Source organism: Saccopteryx leptura, chromosome 6, assembly GCF_036850995.1.
Source record: "Saccopteryx leptura isolate mSacLep1 chromosome 6, mSacLep1_pri_phased_curated, whole genome shotgun sequence".
Taxonomy (NCBI): domain Eukaryota; kingdom Metazoa; phylum Chordata; class Mammalia; order Chiroptera; family Emballonuridae; genus Saccopteryx; species Saccopteryx leptura.
This window is the reverse complement of record NC_089508.1, coordinates 184,700,056-184,718,843: the sequence shown is the minus strand read 5'-3', so window position 1 is coordinate 184,718,843 and position 18,788 is coordinate 184,700,056. Positions and strand designations below refer to the sequence as shown.

At 41.9% G+C, this 18,788-nt stretch overlaps 1 protein-coding gene across 3 annotated transcripts in view; it reads right to left on the bottom strand.

Annotated features, from left to right (window-relative positions):
• Window positions 1–11,937, bottom strand: part of TENM2 (teneurin transmembrane protein 2) — a 1,124,432-nt gene extending 1,112,495 nt beyond the window's left edge. For all 3 annotated transcript variants that reach the window (XM_066344467.1, XM_066344468.1, XM_066344469.1), the window contains exon 1: window positions 11,907–11,937. The gene's annotated coding sequence lies outside the window, so the exon portion shown is untranslated. The remainder of the gene's footprint in view (window positions 1–11,906) is intronic.
• Window positions 11,938–18,788: the final 6,851 nt, after the last annotated feature.

The following is an 18,788-nucleotide window of genomic DNA, read 5'->3' as shown; positions in this document are numbered from 1 at the left end:
TTCAGTATAGGCAGAGGGGTTTTGTTGGACAAAGTAATCTGGGTTTTAAACCACTGTTCAATGAATTTGGGAGAGTATGGTGTGGCATCTTTTATTCCAAAATGATTTTTTTTTAAAAATCACTCATTTCTATACCTGAATTAGGAAGCACGTCAAAAGCAGAATTATCCTATAAATAACAGCTCATTTTGCACATCCTCTCCTAAACTGATGACCCGCGGTAGGAGATTTTCTACAAGGAGGCAGCTTAAACAGGGATAGACTACAAACTCCAGTTAACTTTTCTGAAAGAATTCCCCTTGACCACCTCAAATGGGAACACACACACACACACACACACACACACACACAGACACACACAGTGCAGTGGATAATTATTCGTCTCATGAATCATCCTGCTTCGTGTCCTGTTAAGACAGCAGTGTCACTATGCCAGAGCATAATCTCTTTGCTCTCCATTGCCCTACTGACATGCTTCTCCAGCCTACCAGTGCCGATCATGAAGACTCCTGACGATTAAAACTGATTTGCTCCTTTGAGGATACTCAGTGGTCAATAACATCTCCTCCCCTGAAGGCCCTAAGAGTTGTCCAGGAGTGACATCTACATGCACTTTGAACCTCTCGAATCGATTTAATATCTCAATGTGTGTTAGGGGCATTTCATCTGACATTGGCAGGTGTCTAAAGCCCTTTTTTAGTGACAGTGCGGACCTTATCAAGGGTCATGCATCTATTGCATTCTGAATTAATTCACTCTACACCAAGTCCATCCAAGTTCTTAGACAGAATCACACAGATATATATAAAATGAACTCGGTGAAAAACAACCCACCGTGGGCAGAATTCATTCATTCGCTCCGAAAATATTTACCAAGCAACTATTATGTCCCAAACAGTTGGTTAGGCCCAGGGGATTTAGTACCGAGGGAGGTGGACACAGTAGCTTCCCTCCAGAAGCTTAGATCCACCTGGAGGAGAGCCTGAGTCAAAGTGGCTGTTCTGACAAGACCGGTGCCCGCGGCGTACTGGAGAAACCGGGGAGGGGAGGGGGGGAGGGACACTTTGTAAAGCATATGACTGTCTAACCACTGTGCTGTGCACCTGAAACGAATATGAAACAATGCTGAATGTGAACTGCAATTGAAAAATAAAATTTAAAATATACAAATAAGATTTCCTTCTTTATGTTAAACCACAGAGAGAAGCGGCCAGCGCCGGCCCTCACCGGAACGCTAAGGCTGAGAGAAGAGGTTCCCCAACGGGAAGGAAGAAGAATGTCTACGGACCACGCTGCCTCACAGAGACCGGCGTCTCCTCCACTCCACGGTGAGACAGAGAAGCGGGAGCTCTATCACACTCGTGTTCCAGTAATCCTCAGTCGCTCCTCCGCGGGCCTGCCCCTCCGTTCTTTATTCCTGCCAGCTTCCTAGAGTGCACTATAGGGTACTAGTTCCCAATTGTATTGCTACCATTAATCCCGTTACCTTCCCAACGGCCACTGTCTCATACCATCAGCCTTATGTATTTATTTATTTATTTATTTTCTGTGACAGAGACAGAGAGAGACAGAGAGAGGGACAGACAGGCAGGAAGCGAGAGAGATCAGAAGTATCAGTTCTTCATTGCAGCACCTTAGTTGTTCATTGATTGTTTTCTCATATGTGCCTTGACCAGGGGGCTACAGCAGACCAAGTGATCCTTGCTTAAGCCAGTGACCTTGGGCTCAAGCCAGCAGCCTTGGGCTCAAGCCAGCAGCCTTGGGCTTCAAGCCAGAGATCTTTGGGCTCAAGCCAGCGACCACGGGGTCATGTCTGATCCCACGCTCAAGCTGGTGACCTCGCACTTAAGCTGGTGAGACCATGCTCAGTCGGCAAGCTCTGGGTTTTGAACCTGGGTTCTCTGTGTCCCAGTCCGACACTCTATCCACTGCACCACTGCCTGGTCAGGTCAGCCTTATTTCTTAATATGTTTATTTATCTTGATAAGTGTATGTTTCTTAAGCATGCTGTTTTAGAATTATAAAAGACAATTATAAAGGCCCTGGCCGGTTGGCTCAGTGGTAGAGCGTCAGCTTGGCGTGCAGGAGTCCTGGGTTCGATTCCCGGCCAGGGCACACAGGAGAGGCGCCCATCTGCTTCTCCACCCCTCCCCCTCTCCTTTCTCTCTCTGTCTCTCTCTTCCCCTCCTGCAGCCAAGGCTCCATTGGAGCAAAATTGGCCTGGGCACTGAGGATGGCTCCATGGCCTCTGCCTCAGGCACTAGAATGGCCCTGGTTGCAACAGAGCAATGCCCCAGATGGGCAGAGCATCGCCCCCTGGTGGGCATGCCAGGTGGATTCCGGTTGGGCGCATGCAGGAGTCTGTCTGACTGCCTCCCCGTTTCCAACTTCAGAAAAATACAAAAAAAAAAAAAAAGTGTTATTTGCTAAAAATAAAAGTTAGCTATAAAAATAAATTTTTAAGATGTTCTTTAATTTTAAACTAGATTGTGTTGGCCAGTGTAAGCTCTTAGTCCAAGTATGCTATCTTTTCTTTTACTAGTAGAAAAAAATTATCAAGTTTAAAAGAGTTGTTAAACTCATAGGAGATAAAATTGAGATGTTCTTACTGAAGTAATGAATGTATCAGAAAAATCCAAAATTATAATATTTTCTTTCTGTTCTATTACACATCCTCCTGTAACACTGGTGATAATTATTTTGATTTTTTTCTGTTAATAATGCCATAGTAACAATAAAAAGAATGGTGCTGTTACTTCTGCAGATGATAATGGTAATACTAATAATTAAAATAAAAACAATAATAGAGTCTCACTACATGCCCAGCCCTGTTTTCAGCACTCTGCCTAACAGCCTATCAGAAAACCATTTTTATAGATGGGAGCTTACAGTCCTAAAAAGTTTAATAATGTGTTCAAGTTCATAGAGCTATCAAATTTAAAAGCAGTCACTAATCACACCTCTGCTCTAAGTCAGACCTTGTTCTCAACTTCGTCATCTACTTCAGGATGCTGGGCAAGTCGCTGTAGCACTATTTTGCAGAAGAAATGGAAAATTTGAGAGGTGACAATTAAATAACATTATATTCCTGGCATAAGGACTGAAGAAGGAGGAGGAGGAGGAGGAGGAGGAAGAGGAGGAGAAGGGGAAAAAGAAGAAGAAGGAGGAGGAGGAGGAGGAGGAGCAGGAGGAGGAAGAGGAGAGAGGAGGAGGAGGAAGGAGGAGGAGGAGGAAAAAGGAGGAGGAGGAGGACGACAACGACGACAGGGAGGGGAAAGGGGAAGGGAGGAGAAGAGGAAGAGGAAGGGGGGAGGGGGAAGAAGAGGAAGGGAGGGAGAGATGGTATTTGAATCCTTCTGCTGTCATTCATTAGTTATTTAACCTTGGGAAAGTTGCTTAACATCCCCGAGTGTCATTTTCTTCATCTGTAAAATGAGATGGTATCAAGTCCTGGACGTTTTGAAAAGCGGAGGCTGTGGAGTGAGAGCACAGTAGTGGGCACGTAATAGGACCTCAGTAAGCCGCCATGTTATTATTCTGCAGTGCGCTTATCAAACCCCTAGCCATTATCCAAGGCTCGTCCCATGCCACACACTCTTTGATGCACTCCTTTATGCGTCCTGCCCACAATGATAAGTACAGCGATCTCTCTTTTCTCTGAATTTCCTATCACTCAGTTTACTATTTTTCTTAAAAGATCCAACTCGTTCTTCCAATGTAACTGAGCCATTTAGAAAGCAAGAAAGACAAACTTTCTTTTCTGCCATATGTGACCTAACACACTATACAGCCTCCTAAAAGACAAAGAACAATCAGCAAATTGATTTTTTTAAGTTAATAATTATACAAAATGAGAAAAGTTATGTCAGCAGCAACTAAGAAGGTGAATTCTGATTTAAGTAATAGCGGGAAACATACATCTTTTGTTTTCTGAAAATGTTGTCTTCGTCGTGTTGACGAAGTCCACAACACTTAATATGAACAGCAACATCTTCTGCTGGAGGATATTAAATCCTCATGATAATAAGATATTTATATTTACATTTTTAAATAAAGGGATGGCTCAACATCCAAGACAAGTTTCTTAATTTGGCCAAAAGAAAGTCACATTTTAACAACTGCACACTATCTTCTCCCCTACTTATCTTTTAATTTTAAGAGTTACATAAACTTACAGTGGTTACAAAAACACAGGGAAAAAAACTCATAAACAAAAAATAGAAATGATTCATTATGTTCCCAGAAATAACCACTATTAACATACCCTGGCATGCCTCTGTTACCTTTTTATTAATGCTATTTCATACCTTTGAAAACTAAGTATACTAGAATTAGGCTATATAGACATTTTTAAAAACAGTATTTGCATCTTCTTGTATACTCTTTAAGAAGATGTAATTTTCAGAGCAACATTTTGATGTCACTATCTAATCACATTCTTGCTAATAGAGATTTAGGTTATTTTCAAATTGCCCCTATTTTAAATGTTTCATTAGGTAACACCCTTCCAGACACATCTCTCTGTTCAACGATGATTCTTAGCAAACAACAGGAAATGTGTAATAATAAGTTCAAAAGTTAATAAGCCTTTTAAGGTCCTCAGCACTGTTTACTCCCACACAGACAGTGACTGCTGACTCTGCAAGCTACACATTTCCCAATACCAAGGACGCTAATTTTTTTTAAAAACCTTTGATAAATTGCCTAGAATGGCAATGCTGGTAACTTAAACTTTATGGACTTTTTTTTTTTTTTTTGCATTTTTTTTGTCCGAAGCTGGAAACGGGGAGGCAGTCAGACAGACTTCCGCATGCGCCTGACCGGGATCCACCCGGCATGCCCACCAGGGGGTGATGCTCTGCCCCTCCGGGGCGCCGCTCTGCTGCATCCAGAGCCACTCTAGTGCCTGAGGCAGAGGCCACAGAGCCATCCTCAGCACCCGGGCCATCTCTGCTCCAATGGAACCTTGGCTGCAGGAGGGGAAGAGAGAGACAGAGAGGAAGGAGAGGGGGAGGGGTGGAGAAGCAGATGGGCACTTCTCCTGTGTGCCCTGGCTGGGAAATGAACCCGGGACTCCTGCACGCCAGGCCGATGCTCTACCACTGAGCAACCGGCCACGGCCAAACTTTATGGACTTTTAAAAGCATGTTACTCAATCCTCAACATAAAATACCAGTTCTATAGACTACTCTATCTTCTGCTCCACTTACAAAAATGATTACTGGGCCCTGGCTGGTTAGCTCAGTTGGTTAGTCCTGAAATGCCAAGGTTGCAAGTTCTATTCCTGCTTGGAGCACATATGGGAAGTAGCCAATGAATGCACAACTAAGTGGAACAAATGAATGCTTCTCCGTGTGTGTGTGTGTGTGTGTGTGTGTTTCCTTTCCTTTCTCTGTCTCTCTAAAATCAACAATTAAAAAAAAAAAAAACATGACTTCCAAATGAAAGACACTGCATGTATGGAAAACAATCAGTGTCTAATTGATTAAACAAGGAGGCCATTAGACTTCCGTGGCTCCAATGTGGTGGGCAGCTTACCTACGCAAACCAAGTTCTAAACCTGCAAACGCCTCAAGGGTACAGAATCAAAATGCTCAGAAAAACCAATCACAAACAGTCAACGAGGCTTTAAGCTGTCACCAGCCACTCAGCATTTCCTTCGCTGGCTTCGACCTTTTCTCCTAACAGCCCCTCCCTGAGTTCCTATCGGTAGTGCCGCCCAATGAGAACCGATTTTTGCTCAAGTGAACGGCTCAGTTAATCCTTTCGGAAGTCCTGATGTCAGAAGGAAAGCAAAGGAGCCCCCGACAGCCCCCAGGAGCCAGAGCAGTCAGACCAGGTACCTGCTGAGGCCCGTGAGCGCCGCTTTCTCAGGGCGCCTGGAGGTCACCGGCAAGGCCCTCGCAGATCCCGATCCTGGGCCACAGCTTTTCCCTCATGAACGAGCTTCCAGACTTCATCTGGGCCTTTCGTCAGACGCAGTCCTGAAACCAACGCAGTTCATCTGGGCCCCGCTTAAAAACCGGACTGGTCCCGGGTCGAACTAGGTCCGACTCAGAAACCAAACCCGGTCCAGGGTCGAACTAGGTCCGACTTAGAAACCAGGTGGGGTCTAGGATTACATTGCTTTGCGTGTGGGGCCTCAGGTGAATACAATTTTGCTTTAAGGCTGGACAAGCAGGTGAACCTCATCAAAGATCAGCTAGAGTTACGCTGGACACCGTGGATTTTAACCACCTTAGTTAGACAGCTCATCCGTGGACGAGGTGCCCTCAGCCGGGATCTTCTCATTATAAAGGGAAGGTGAGAAAATCCACTTTCTCTTCTACAGTTTTTGGTAAGTAGGATGACACCCACTGGGACACCCTCTTCAGGCCAGAGCCTGTGGATGCTGGGAAAGGGTAAGAAATCTCTCTGAAGTCAGCGCTTCCTAATCCCTACCTGTGATGCCTGGTCATGAGAGGGAGGTGAAATTTTAAGTGGTCCCTTCCATCCCACATTCAGATTAGCAGGCAGAAAACATTGAGTATCAAACCGTTCTCTCTCAGGGATAGTTATTTGCTTCTTCTTCATCTCATTTTGTTCCTTGATAATGTGGTTTGGCAACCATCAGGCTGGGGGCCCCCAAAATACGGCAGGAGAGAAATGTGGGTTGCACCCCATTTGCAGCTAAGAGTCCTACTGAGTATTGCCAGCTCTCAGAGATGGCTTGAGCCTTTCTTTCCCTTATCTCTGGGAGTGGCTCTGGCTGTGGGAAGGTAGTACCTTTTTCTCACTCTTTGGGAAGCCCTGTCGTGCTCACTGGGTTGCTCAGTACTGCCAGGAGTGGTAACTGTTTGCCCTGCTGAAATCTGACAAGGTATTCAAAAGTTGTTTGTTTGATTGTTTGTTTGTTTCTTAAGTAGCTTTGTGATCAAAATCTGCCAAAATAAAACCTGATATTCGGAGCCTGACAAGAACAATTTTTTACACCTTCTCCTCAATTAAGCCAAATTGATACTATGAATCCAGAGGCAAAAAAAAAAAAGCCTTAGGAAGCCAATGGGCAAGGAGTTACTAATACACTCCAAAGAAACACAGCTAGTGCACAGGAATCTTTTGGCTTCTGTCTCAGTTGAAGATCTCCTCAATATACAGAAGCAAATTGAGGTAAAGGTAGCTGGATAGCTGGGTCAGCTTGTGGATATCATGCAGGTTGCAACACCATTCTTCCAGAACTTAGAAGCAGCTGTATGTGTCTCTTACAAATCAAGTCTTTAGGAGAATAGACCTGCCGCTGTAGAAACAATGGAAAGCCCACCTATTCTTCCTGACCGACATCCAAACCTCTTCTGTTTATCTCAGAAGGCGTATGGATATGGTAAAAGAGCCCGATTTGGGAAACACAATCCCTTCTTCAAAAACCTTCCATTCTTTCCTTTGTGCCTTTCACATTTAAATATTCTATCTGGCCTTCTCTGGGAATCCGAGGCCATCTCTAGAAAGGCAGACTTGAGGGCCATGATCCTTTCAGAAGAAAAGGGTGGGGGGCTATTTAGAAACTACATGTGTGAAAAACCTTCAGTCTTTTCCACAAATCTTAGTAAAAGTTTTAGCCATCTGAACAGTCACCTTTAATTTCTCTTTGCCAGAAATACAATTGGGGTCCAACTGTTCTTTTGTAAACTAGTGAGTTTATACTTTACCAGATCACGTTTCTCATGATAAAAATAGACATGTCTTTCTCTAGAATAATACCATATTTTTGCTTGTCCAGTAAAGTTCAATCAGTGGAGTGATACCTGGACTGACAGATTAGACTGAAAAGTGTGGTTCTTGTCCCTCCTTAGCGGAGCAAACTTGAGAGAGATGGTTAGCCTTTGGGCTCGCAGTTTTTAAGGTTAAAGAGGATTTTGTGTTGTTTTTTTTTATGGTGGAATGAGTAATTTCTGTTTAAAATAAAATTTAAATGTGGCACATGGTCTGTTATTAACTGTTCCTTTCTATGTGTTAGTTCCTTCATAATTGTTATGTGAACATACCACAGGCATCATGTATTAGTTCTGGTTACAGAAGTCCTATTTCTGTCTTTAAATGCCCAAGAACATGTTTCACACAATATGTAACATTGCATGGCTTTGTGGGCGAGAATCTGAACTATTTAAAGGAAACCTGTTGTAAATCTCACAGCGTTAAGAGGCAACTCAGGCACATAGTGTAAGAGGGAAAAAAAATCTCAAAATGCACTCATCTTAAAGGTTAGCTGTTGAGTAGGAAAGGGTGTTTCTATGCTGGCAAACAAGAGAAAGAAGAGCTCAGTGTAATCCTTTTAACATAGTGCTAATAATTCCAGTTCTTTTGTAGACGTGGATATTCAACCAGAAGGGAAAAAAATGCGTTCATCTAATAATAATAATAATAATAATAATAATAAAAAGACTTTGTCACTTACTGCATTCAGCACATACAAATTGTTATGAACTCCATAAATGGGGAGGAAAGTGAAAAATATCAACTTGCATTCTACTGATGGGGAATTCAATCTGTGCATCACCCACCCGTGAGATGTGGGACGTGCCTCTGAAAACACAGCCCTGTGTAGGTCTGCTGATTTTCTCACAATGTCTACCTAAAATAGGGTTTCATTTGAATATCAGAAATTAAAAAAAAAAAAAAGAGCTATCTTAACTCTTAGATTGCATACCAAGGCAACCTTTGAAAGTATCAGGGTTTTGTCCTATAGTTTTTTTTTATTTGTTTCTCTTTTCACTTCATTGTTTAAAAAGTAAAAAAAAAAAAAAAAAAAAAATAGCCAAACATAGTGTTAGTGAAGTCACTATCACCTTGTGCATTTCATCCTCATTTGATTGAAAGCAGAAAGGATTCTTCCCGGCACAATGAGAATCCGACGTGGAGTAATAACCGCTTTACACACTACTTGCAATGGAGCGAAAGAAGGGTCGAGGAGACGTGTAAGGCAGCTCCCTGGCCAGAAAGGCTGTCTACCTTAGGAGCCTGCCTTTTATGAACAAAGAGGATAGCGTTTAAAACTGCAGGCAGAAGCCTAAGTGAACACGGGGAAGCCAGGGCAGGTCTGGCAGGGAACTAAAGCGGGGCAAACACTGGCTTATGCTGGCCAAGCCTTCCTCCAACTGTCCGGAAAGGCGAGTCTCGTTTACTCTGTCGGGGCTGGGAAATGACACTCTACATGGACAGCAGAGGGCAGAAGGCTTGCAGGGTCCTTTCCGAGCAGGTGGGCATTTCCTGAAACCGGGTTCCACTGAATGGAAACCAGACAGTTAGCGCAAAGAACTTCTGGAAGCGGATAGCTTTCTGCAAGCTCAGTCCTGCCTAAGCAACTGACTGGCTTGCTATTACGCCAAAGTTAAAAACATATTTGGTTGCAACAGTATATTATCAAAGTAGGGCCCGAACTACATGACGGCAACACATGATGTGAGCACTGAGAAAACTTAATACGTTTTCAGACCAGCATATTAATTAGGCAGAGGGTCTGCTTTAGGATCGACCAAGTCCCCACGACCATGTAACCCTTTCTCTTCCCACGTGGACGTACTATCCCTCGTTCTCCCCTGCCTAGTTCGCTGCCCACCCAGCACCAAAGACCCAGCTACACCAGAAAACAGAGTCAGGTGATTGTATCAGATGAAACCAGGATGATGCGTGAGGAAGACGGGAAGCAGCAGACAACTGTGGGATTACAAGGTCAGGAGAATTGTCTACGGATCCCAAACACGGGCCACGCCCTCCAGGTCTGATCCCACCCAACTCACCTCCTCTAACTGTGCAGTTTTCGGCTCTGTCACTTGCTGGGGAGAGGACAGATGGGCTAGCATAGGCTATGCCAGAATCTCAGGTCTGTTTCGCCATACGCCCTCCTATGTCTTCCAAAATTGACAACTTCACATTTATAATGGATTTCCTCAACATGCAGTGATATTTCCTTAAGAACAAAGGCAATGACGGATGCAAGTTTCCGAGACAGAAAGTGGTCCCAGGGGAGGTCTCTGGGGGAAGAGCCGCCCCTGATCCGTGCACGAGCCACCGCGATGTCCAAGATGTTGACCTTCTAATAACACAGTCGAGCTTCCCGGGCACACCCCAGTTTGGATCTGACCTCCAGGACACGAGGAACAACTATCCTTTAGAGAAAATTATAAGGTGCCCCGAGCATTATCAAGGTGAATGCCTTTCTCAGACTCAAAGCCCAATCAAGCCAAAAGAAGCCACTATTCCTCCAATAGAAGATTCTCCCCAGTCAGACCACATGCCTAAGAAAACATGGAGGCAGCAAGAAAAAGGAGGAGAACCAGCTGTGACAGAGAGGCGGAATTCAATCAAGTTGTCAGTTTCTCCACCAGCAAAACGCAGCTAGAGCGGCTGATAACATTTATGTATCCCTGATCACGTGTCCAAGTACCAGGCTAAGTACCTATTACATCATCTACGTTAATGGTCACTACCGTCTCGTGAGGTTCCTATTCAGGCATTATAGTACCTGCTCCAATAAGTACTTTCTAAATTGTTCCAGGTGGGCTGTCTGATTATTGCGCTATGCCCGCCTCCTTCGTGAGGGAATTCACTGCATCACCCCTGCCCTTAACACCATTTCCATTCCCTACTCTTTACTCCAGGGGTCCCCAAACTTTTTACACAGGGGGCCAGTTCACTGTCCCTCAGACCGTTGGAGGGCCAGACTATAAAAAAAACTATGAACAAATCCCTATGCACACTGCACATGTCTTATTTTAAAGTAAAAAAACAAAACAAGAACAAATACAATATTTAAAATAAAGAACAAGTAAATTTAAATAAACAAACTGACCAGAATTTCAATGGGAACTATGGGCCTGCTTTTGGCTAATGAGATGGTCAATGTGCTCCTCTCACTGACCACCAATGAAAGAGGTGCCCCTTCAGGAAGTGCGGTGGGGGCTGGATAAATGGCCTCAGGGGGCCGCAGTTTGGGGACCCCTGCTTTACTCCTTGCCTCGTTTTCACAGAAAAGCTTCTGACAGTGATAACAAATAAAGGGAAGAGAATGCAGTAGCTATTCCATTTACCCAGGCCTTAGAACTCGTCTCCTACCCTGTCCTTGGCCTCTATACTTATCCACATTGCTAAAATGGTGCTGTAACAGATGTTTTAGCTAAGGCAGATGCCCCGTCTCCAAATCAGAATCGCATAATGCATCGCTTGTCCTTAAAGAACCCCTTCGTTGTCCCACCCAAATGTGAGCTATCTTGGTAGGATTTGACCTATAAAAATATAAAAGCAAGCCCTAAAAAGCAAAAACGTCAAGAAAATAAATGGACACGGGAGGCTCCCCCAAAAAGAGACTTCGGAAGACATTTGCTATATGACGCTAGATGCAGAAGAATATATTGAGGATTCCAGTTCCGAGACCATAAAAGCAAGATGGATTTTCACCAGGAGCGTCAAAAAGGCGTGCTGACTTCCTTTTTGCTTTCTGCCCGCACACATGAATAACCTTAAACAGATCAAGGGTCCAGGCTTTTCCATCCATAAGGTCTTTACACCCCACAGTGACATGCTAGGTGGTCCAGCTAATCACAACCAGCCCCCTTTATTTCCATGTGGACATGGCAAATAAGAAAAGTATTGTAGTCCAATAATTTATAGAGGCCAGGGGATAAGGAGAGGGCGCCCTCCAGGTAGAGAGGAGGCCCGTGCAGGCCTGAAGAACTGCAGTCATTCAGAGACAGAAACTGACAGTACAAATGACTTTTGTCCATAAGGAAGGAACAAAGGGGACAGGGGTGAAAAAGCCCACTTTCCAACACAGAGTTGGAGAAGCCCCATTTTGCGTCCGTAGGAAAGCACTCTGGTCAACAAGGCAGGCGCCACTGGAGGCAGAGCGAAACTGTAGCTGTGCTTCCACTCACCCAAGGGGTGGATCTGCGACGTGAAATTCCGTGCACTTCACCGGAGAGCTCCACAGCCCCGCCAGGCGCCGAAGCAAGCCCCAGATTGCTCAGGCAAGAGAACGCTGGATGTAACTGTGAGAAATTAAAAAAAAAAAAAAAAAAAAAAAAAGAAGAGGAAAACAGTCAGGATTCAAATGAGCACATAAAACAAACAAACAAAAGAATAAAATGCAAATACAAGCCATACATCTTCCAAATGTGGGAAAGTTGAGATGAGAAGCTAATTGAGCTAAGGAACGCACCTCACCCCTTCAAGTTTCTTTCAATAGAGGAATGTAAAATATGGCATAAAACATACTAATTAGTTCAGTCATTTTAACTATGGCTCACCATAACCATTAAGATACAAAATTACCACAACAGTGTGCCCATTTGTAATCCTTCCAAGCTGATGGTGCCTATGATGTAAACGCTGAAATCACAGCATCAGAAAGGTGGAAGAGTTGCATCTTTGTAGCAACGCACAGATTTTAAGTTTGCTCTCCACATTTACAAACCATTTAGTTCATCTTAAAATGTACAGTCTGCTCATCCAGTTGGAGCATTTTATTTCGCCAGCCTTTAAATTCTAATACTTGCTAGTTAGTACCACTGTAAATAGGATGCGGGAGTATATTAAATATCAGGAATGCCCCACTAATCCCAACACAACTTGTTTTGGACAGACAACTTAGGCTGTCACCTAACCTTTCGCCATCTAAAAATCGGGGTATTTCATCGAAATGTTGTGAAGATTAAACAAAAATTCCATCAAAAGTACAGAGTACAATGACTCACATGTAGCACTCCTTCAGTGCATGTATGTCACTTGCCATTATTGTCATTGTTACCGCCATTCCAATGTCACATATCAGAAGTGTCATCCACAGATTTAGGGCTCATCTCCTAATGACAAACTCTTTAGAAAAATGCAGACATTCCCCCTTCCCTGCAAAAGTCTAACTATTAAATGACTCTACACTAAGGCATTTGCTATTCATGATGTGCCCTTCTGCCCTGGCCAGCAGCCAGGGGCTGTACACAAGGCAGAGGGTGATGTCTCAAAGGGGCTGACTGCTGTTAGGGCAAGCAGAGAAAGGTCAACAAAGAAGGGGTGACAAAAGCTGAAAGCAAACAGCCCTAAGTTCCCAGTTTTGCTCGTCACCCTCATCTTGGGCACTAAATGTGTACCTTCACATGTATAGAGGAGCCCTTTCGCAGCCAGCATTTCCCAGGCAGAGTGTGACACCCTCTAATGACCTGGACAGGCGCCAGTCTGGCTCTCTGTATGTTCAGTTCCCATACGGGCCGCTGCTGGTCACCCTCACGGGGAGAAGCAATATCTCATTAATTAATGCTCCATGTTATCCGGAATCCCTGAAAAGACTTTCTGTCCTCTACAAAGACTCCTGGTCACATGTGGCACCCATATTGGGTGCTAGTGTCTTCCAGAGAGTCACAGCGCTTGTCACAACAGAGTAGGAAGAATGGAATTTAAATCCCAGCGGACCTCGATTTGAACCGTGTCTCTGTCACTAATAAGTAAAACCTCATACGAGGTTCCTAAGACCTTCTGAACCTCAGTCTTCTTATCTGAAAAATGGGAGGGGGCAAAACACCTGCCACACACGAGTGAGAACGTTATACCGAGTGGAATAAGTAAATGAGAAAAAGCTAAGAACAGGGTGATTTCACACACAGGTGGGATATAAAACAGAGACTCATGAACATTGATAAAAGTGAAGTGGTTACCAGGGGGAGGGGGAAAGGAGGGAGGGGGTGGGGAAAGGAAGTAAAGAGGGATACATATATGGTGACAGAAAATGATGTAACTTTGGGTGATAGGTATACAACATAATCAACAGTTCAAATGCTATAGAAATGTTTACTTGAAACCTATGTACTCTTATTGATCAATGTCACCCTTTTAATTTTCTAAATAAAATCTTTAAAAATATATTTTTAGGACACAGTAGGCATACAACAACTGTAATCAAAATTTCTGCTTTCTTTGCTCCACCAACTTGCTTATTATGATACTTTAATAATCTGATTATAAGGAAATGATAGATGTAGAACTGTCTTTTCAAGACCATGTATGTGTCTTTAAAAGACAAATGGACAAAACAGGACAGAACTATAAGCCACATGTAAACTTGTGGGGTTTTTTGTTTGTTTTATTCTTTTTTTCCCCCAAGTTTTCAACTTGGTAATCAGAGCCCAGCAAAGCAATACAGTTCTTTGATTTCCACCTTAGAAATCCTGCAGTCTTTATTCTCTTACCATATAACTTTAGCACTTAATTATATCCCACCTTGTAATAATTAGGTGTCCTTATAATCAAGTCTGTTTACTCACTTATATAATTCTGATCCTTTCATCTTTCTTGAATATCAGTTTTAAATGTTATTAAGAGCCACAATTTAACAATAGTACAAAAACTGAATAGTACAAAAATAATAAAAATAACCTCATCAGCTGAACCACGTGGGGCATACGCCTTCCCACAGACTATCTGTGCAACCATAAGGGAGTCACTAACCTTCATCTTTGGATTTGCAGATGGACTTGCACTTGAGTCAGATACTTGTTGCTTAGATTGCAAATTTATTTTAAAGATAATTTGAGAATTTTCTATATAACAAGACTACAATAAGGCAGCTATAAACTTTCGGCAACGGAAATGTGACTTGCTTTGTTATTTTTCTATCACGTCAATTATAAAGTTAAAAGCCTGCTGCTAGAATGTAAAACCAAATAGGTATGGTCGGGATGCACAGCTCACTCAATACAATGTAGTGATTAAATCTCTGGGCTCCACAGTTAAACTCCTGTTTTAACACATGATAAAAACAATTTATAATCCTCTGTTTCGTAGCCTTTTCTTGGGTAAAGTAGGGATAATAACAATATCTAATTCATAGAGCTGTTGTCAAGACTACTGAGATAAATCACTTAACACAAGGACTAGTACGTAGTAAATGTTTAACTATTACTATTGCTTATTTTCATTAGTGATATAGAATTATTTTAAAATGCACTAACTAATAAAGTATTAAACTCACCCCCCATTTTATTATATGCATTATGAACAAATGTCAAGTGAATAAGTGGAAATGATTTTTTAATCAGTGTATTTTTATCTTAAATATTCAGTAAAACATGCTTTAAGGCAATACATTTACCAAATGTTATTATTTATTAGGTTTTCATCCAAGTTAAGATGTATCAGAAAAGGTTATATACTGATTGAAATGAAATACCATATTCATTAAATAATCATGAAACTAAAACCCAAACATTATGTTTGCTTCCGAAATGTAAATTTCTGTTGTATTTTACATGTGTGACTTTATATAACTATAGGAGGTCTATATTTTTATTTTATTTTCAATACTGTAAAATAAAACGGCATATTTAAATACAAACAAAGAAAGCAGAAGTCAGTTGAGGGCACCGCAGCTAGTGAAAGCCCTGCTTACATTTTGGTAAGCTTGCTTCTAGACATCTCTCTATAAATAAATTCACCTCAAGTGGACAAAATTGTGCATATAACGGCAATGCCACCCATCTATTTTTATTCCAAACCTTTTTCTATAATAGGAAGGCACTTTATAGATTATTGATGGCAATTAATCCGAGTCCCCTTTTGATACAATTAAATAATTTCACTTTTCATTTAATCTTCGTAGGAAATTTGAGAAATATAGATATTCTATTTAAAAGCATTATAAAATGAGCGATTTAAGTTAAATTAAATATTACTACACGTAGGGCGTAACTTAGGGATGTCTCAACTTGTGCCTCTTAGGTAGACTTTTCCACCACTAAACATATAAATAAAAAAATAATTACTGAAGAAAACACCAGACCACGTATTTTTCATAAATGCCATAAAACCAAGCAGTATAAACCAACCTCTAAAAAGCCAGACAATAGGAATAAAACTTACAAGATGTTGTTATCTTCATTCACGCTACCGGTTTCCTTAATGGAAATTACGTTTATAGGCTTTTAAAAGAAATGTTAACAATTTTCCCTTTAGATATAAAGAGAGTGATATTACAGTGCAAGGAATGGGAGATTAGTAAATGCAAATTAATTGACTTTTTTTCTGATGAATAAAAATAAAGATTTCACAGACATAAAAATACAAGACTAGGAGTTTCATCTCGCACCGCAGAAGAGAATGAAATCGCGAGTTTAATGGCATGAATTTCACAACCCTCAAGCCGTTCTGCATGCTACTATTCATTATAACTGTTTAGGAACTTCAGCATGCTTCAAAAAAGGAATATTCTAAATCCAAATAAAAGAGCTCTCTGTTACTTAATAGAGAACTTTGATGAGGAGGCCTTTGGACCTGCAATAAAATATTTGTATAATGCAGAAACTCATTAATTGATCTTGATATACGAAACTTAGTCAATTAGTATCATTCGCTCATGTCTTTGACAGATATTTAATTGAGTAGTGATCATGTATCAGACAGATAGTACTTCAAGCTCCAGGTTCATGATGTCCAACAGAGTAGCCACCAGCCACTTAAGGCTGCTGCCTAGCGAACACTTAAAATGTGGCCAGTCTGCACACACACTTGATGTCACCGTTTTAGAATCAAAACAGAAAACATCATCTTGATAGTATTTTATATTGATTCCATATTGAAAAGATAATGTTTGATGTATTGAGTTAAATAAAATATATTAATAAAACTAATTTCCCCAACTTCCTTCTCTTCCTTATGATATGCCTATTAAAATACATATTAACAATAATGCATGTGGCGTGCATTATTATACGTCTATTGGACAGCCCTTCCCTAGGTGATGAGAGAAGTTAAGGACAACAGGTCTCTGCAGTCATGTTTGCATGCATCTGTTCAAGCACTGACACTGTTTAAAGACACGTACGCGCAGCTGAGGCAGGTGAATTCAAACATAAGCTGTGAGCCAACCCCTAAAATTTTGCAATCTTGTAATATGCATCAGAATGGCACACTGCCAGTCTCATGGTAGCAAAGCTATCCAATACAAATACCCTAAAATATAACACTTTTATACAAAGATATCTCTCTACTCAAGTTATGGCTGTTGGGTGCAGCACACGTTTTGATCATGAGGGGAAGAATTAGGCTAGTCCGCTGGGCAGAATCCCATGCCGGGGATACGGATGTGTTCTTCAGGGTTCAGGCTGGGGAGCTCACATTTTATTTCCTTTTCAGAGTAAATGGGTCTAGTGGAGCAAGAGAGCACCCTCATCATGAATGCTATTTGAAAGTCATTGGTTGCCTGACCTGTGGTGGCACAGTGGATAGTGTCAACCTGGAACGCTGAGGTTGCCGGTTCAAAACCCTGGGCTTGCCGGGTCAAGGCACATAGGGGAGTTAATGCTTCCTGCTCCTCTCTCCCTTCTCTCTCTCAGTCTCTCTTTCTCTCTCTCTCTAAAAATGAATAAATAAATAAAAAATCTAAAAGAAGAAAGAAAGTCATTGGTATCTCCAACCTCGTAAAGTCAGACCTTGGGAGGAGGGACCCAGGAGAAAAACTTCAGAGTGGCCAGAGGTCCCAGAAACCTCTGTAAGAGTCTGAAAGCCCACTGTGGTTGGGACGAACAGGTCAGAAAAAAGATTAGCTTAGAGATTGGGTAGCAGACCACAATCTTTGGTGGCTCTGACCAACATCACGAAAACACTATAGGCAGCCAAAGGAACAATGAGGTATCCTGAGAATAGACTGAAACAGCAAATTTCTGTTTTTATATGTTTTATTCCTTCCCAAACCACTCCTTTTCTCACTAAGCTAAATCTCTGAAATTTCACTCTTTAGGATAACACTTCAATGAATTTAAACCATTTTCTCTCACACATAGGGATTTCCACAATAACCTGACATATTCTGGCATAGTTTTGCTCAGAAGACATAGTTTCTAACATAAAAATGCATCCAATCAATGAAAAACAATTGTGTTTTCAACACTGAAATGCAGGATCCGTGATCTGTCATACTCACTCAGTTTGGTAATAAAGTCATTATCATGGTTAACTTCCATTCTTGAGCAAACTCCTTAATTGTAAATCTGATCCCTTCAACGATCGCCTATCATAGTCCTTAAAGGAACACCTAGTTCAGGGGTCCCCAAACTACGGCCCGTGGGCCACATGTGGCCCCCTGAGGCCATTTATCCAGCCCCCACCGCACTTCCGGAAGGGGCACCTCTTTCATTGGTGGTCAGTGAGAGGAGCATAGTTCCCATTGAAATACTGGTCAGTTTGTTGATTTAAATTTACTTGTTCTTTATTTTAAATATTATATTTGTTCCCTTTTTTTTTTTTTTACTTTAAAATAAGATATGTGCAGTGTGCATAGAGATTTGTTCATAGTTTTTTTTTTTTATAGTCCGGCCCTCCAATGGTCTGAGGAACAGTGAACTGGCCCCCTGTGTAAAAAGTTTGGGGACCCCTGACCTAGTTGTTGGTCATATTCAATCCTGAGATGGAGATAGCGGAACCTCTGTCCTGTCCTTCCTGCATTTCCACCAGCAGAGAGGGTGAATCAAAGGAGCCAACCACCTAAAACTTGTTCTCAACAGTCATCCTTGGTGAGAGTATGACCTGGAATACTGGACAACCACAGAACACAGAAATAACTACAACGTGTTACCAAAACTTAAACAACAACCCAACAAGCCAGAGAGAAAAGTTCCGTTTACATTAGGAGTTTGGTTTCCAAACGCGTGAGCGCTGGGCAAGTACTGTTTTGGTCTCTGAGAAATTTTCAAGGTAAAGACAGAGCAGAAAACTTTCCACAAAGTAAATTAGTAGAATCAATAGTGTTCCAGTCCGTGAAGTACTTTGGAATT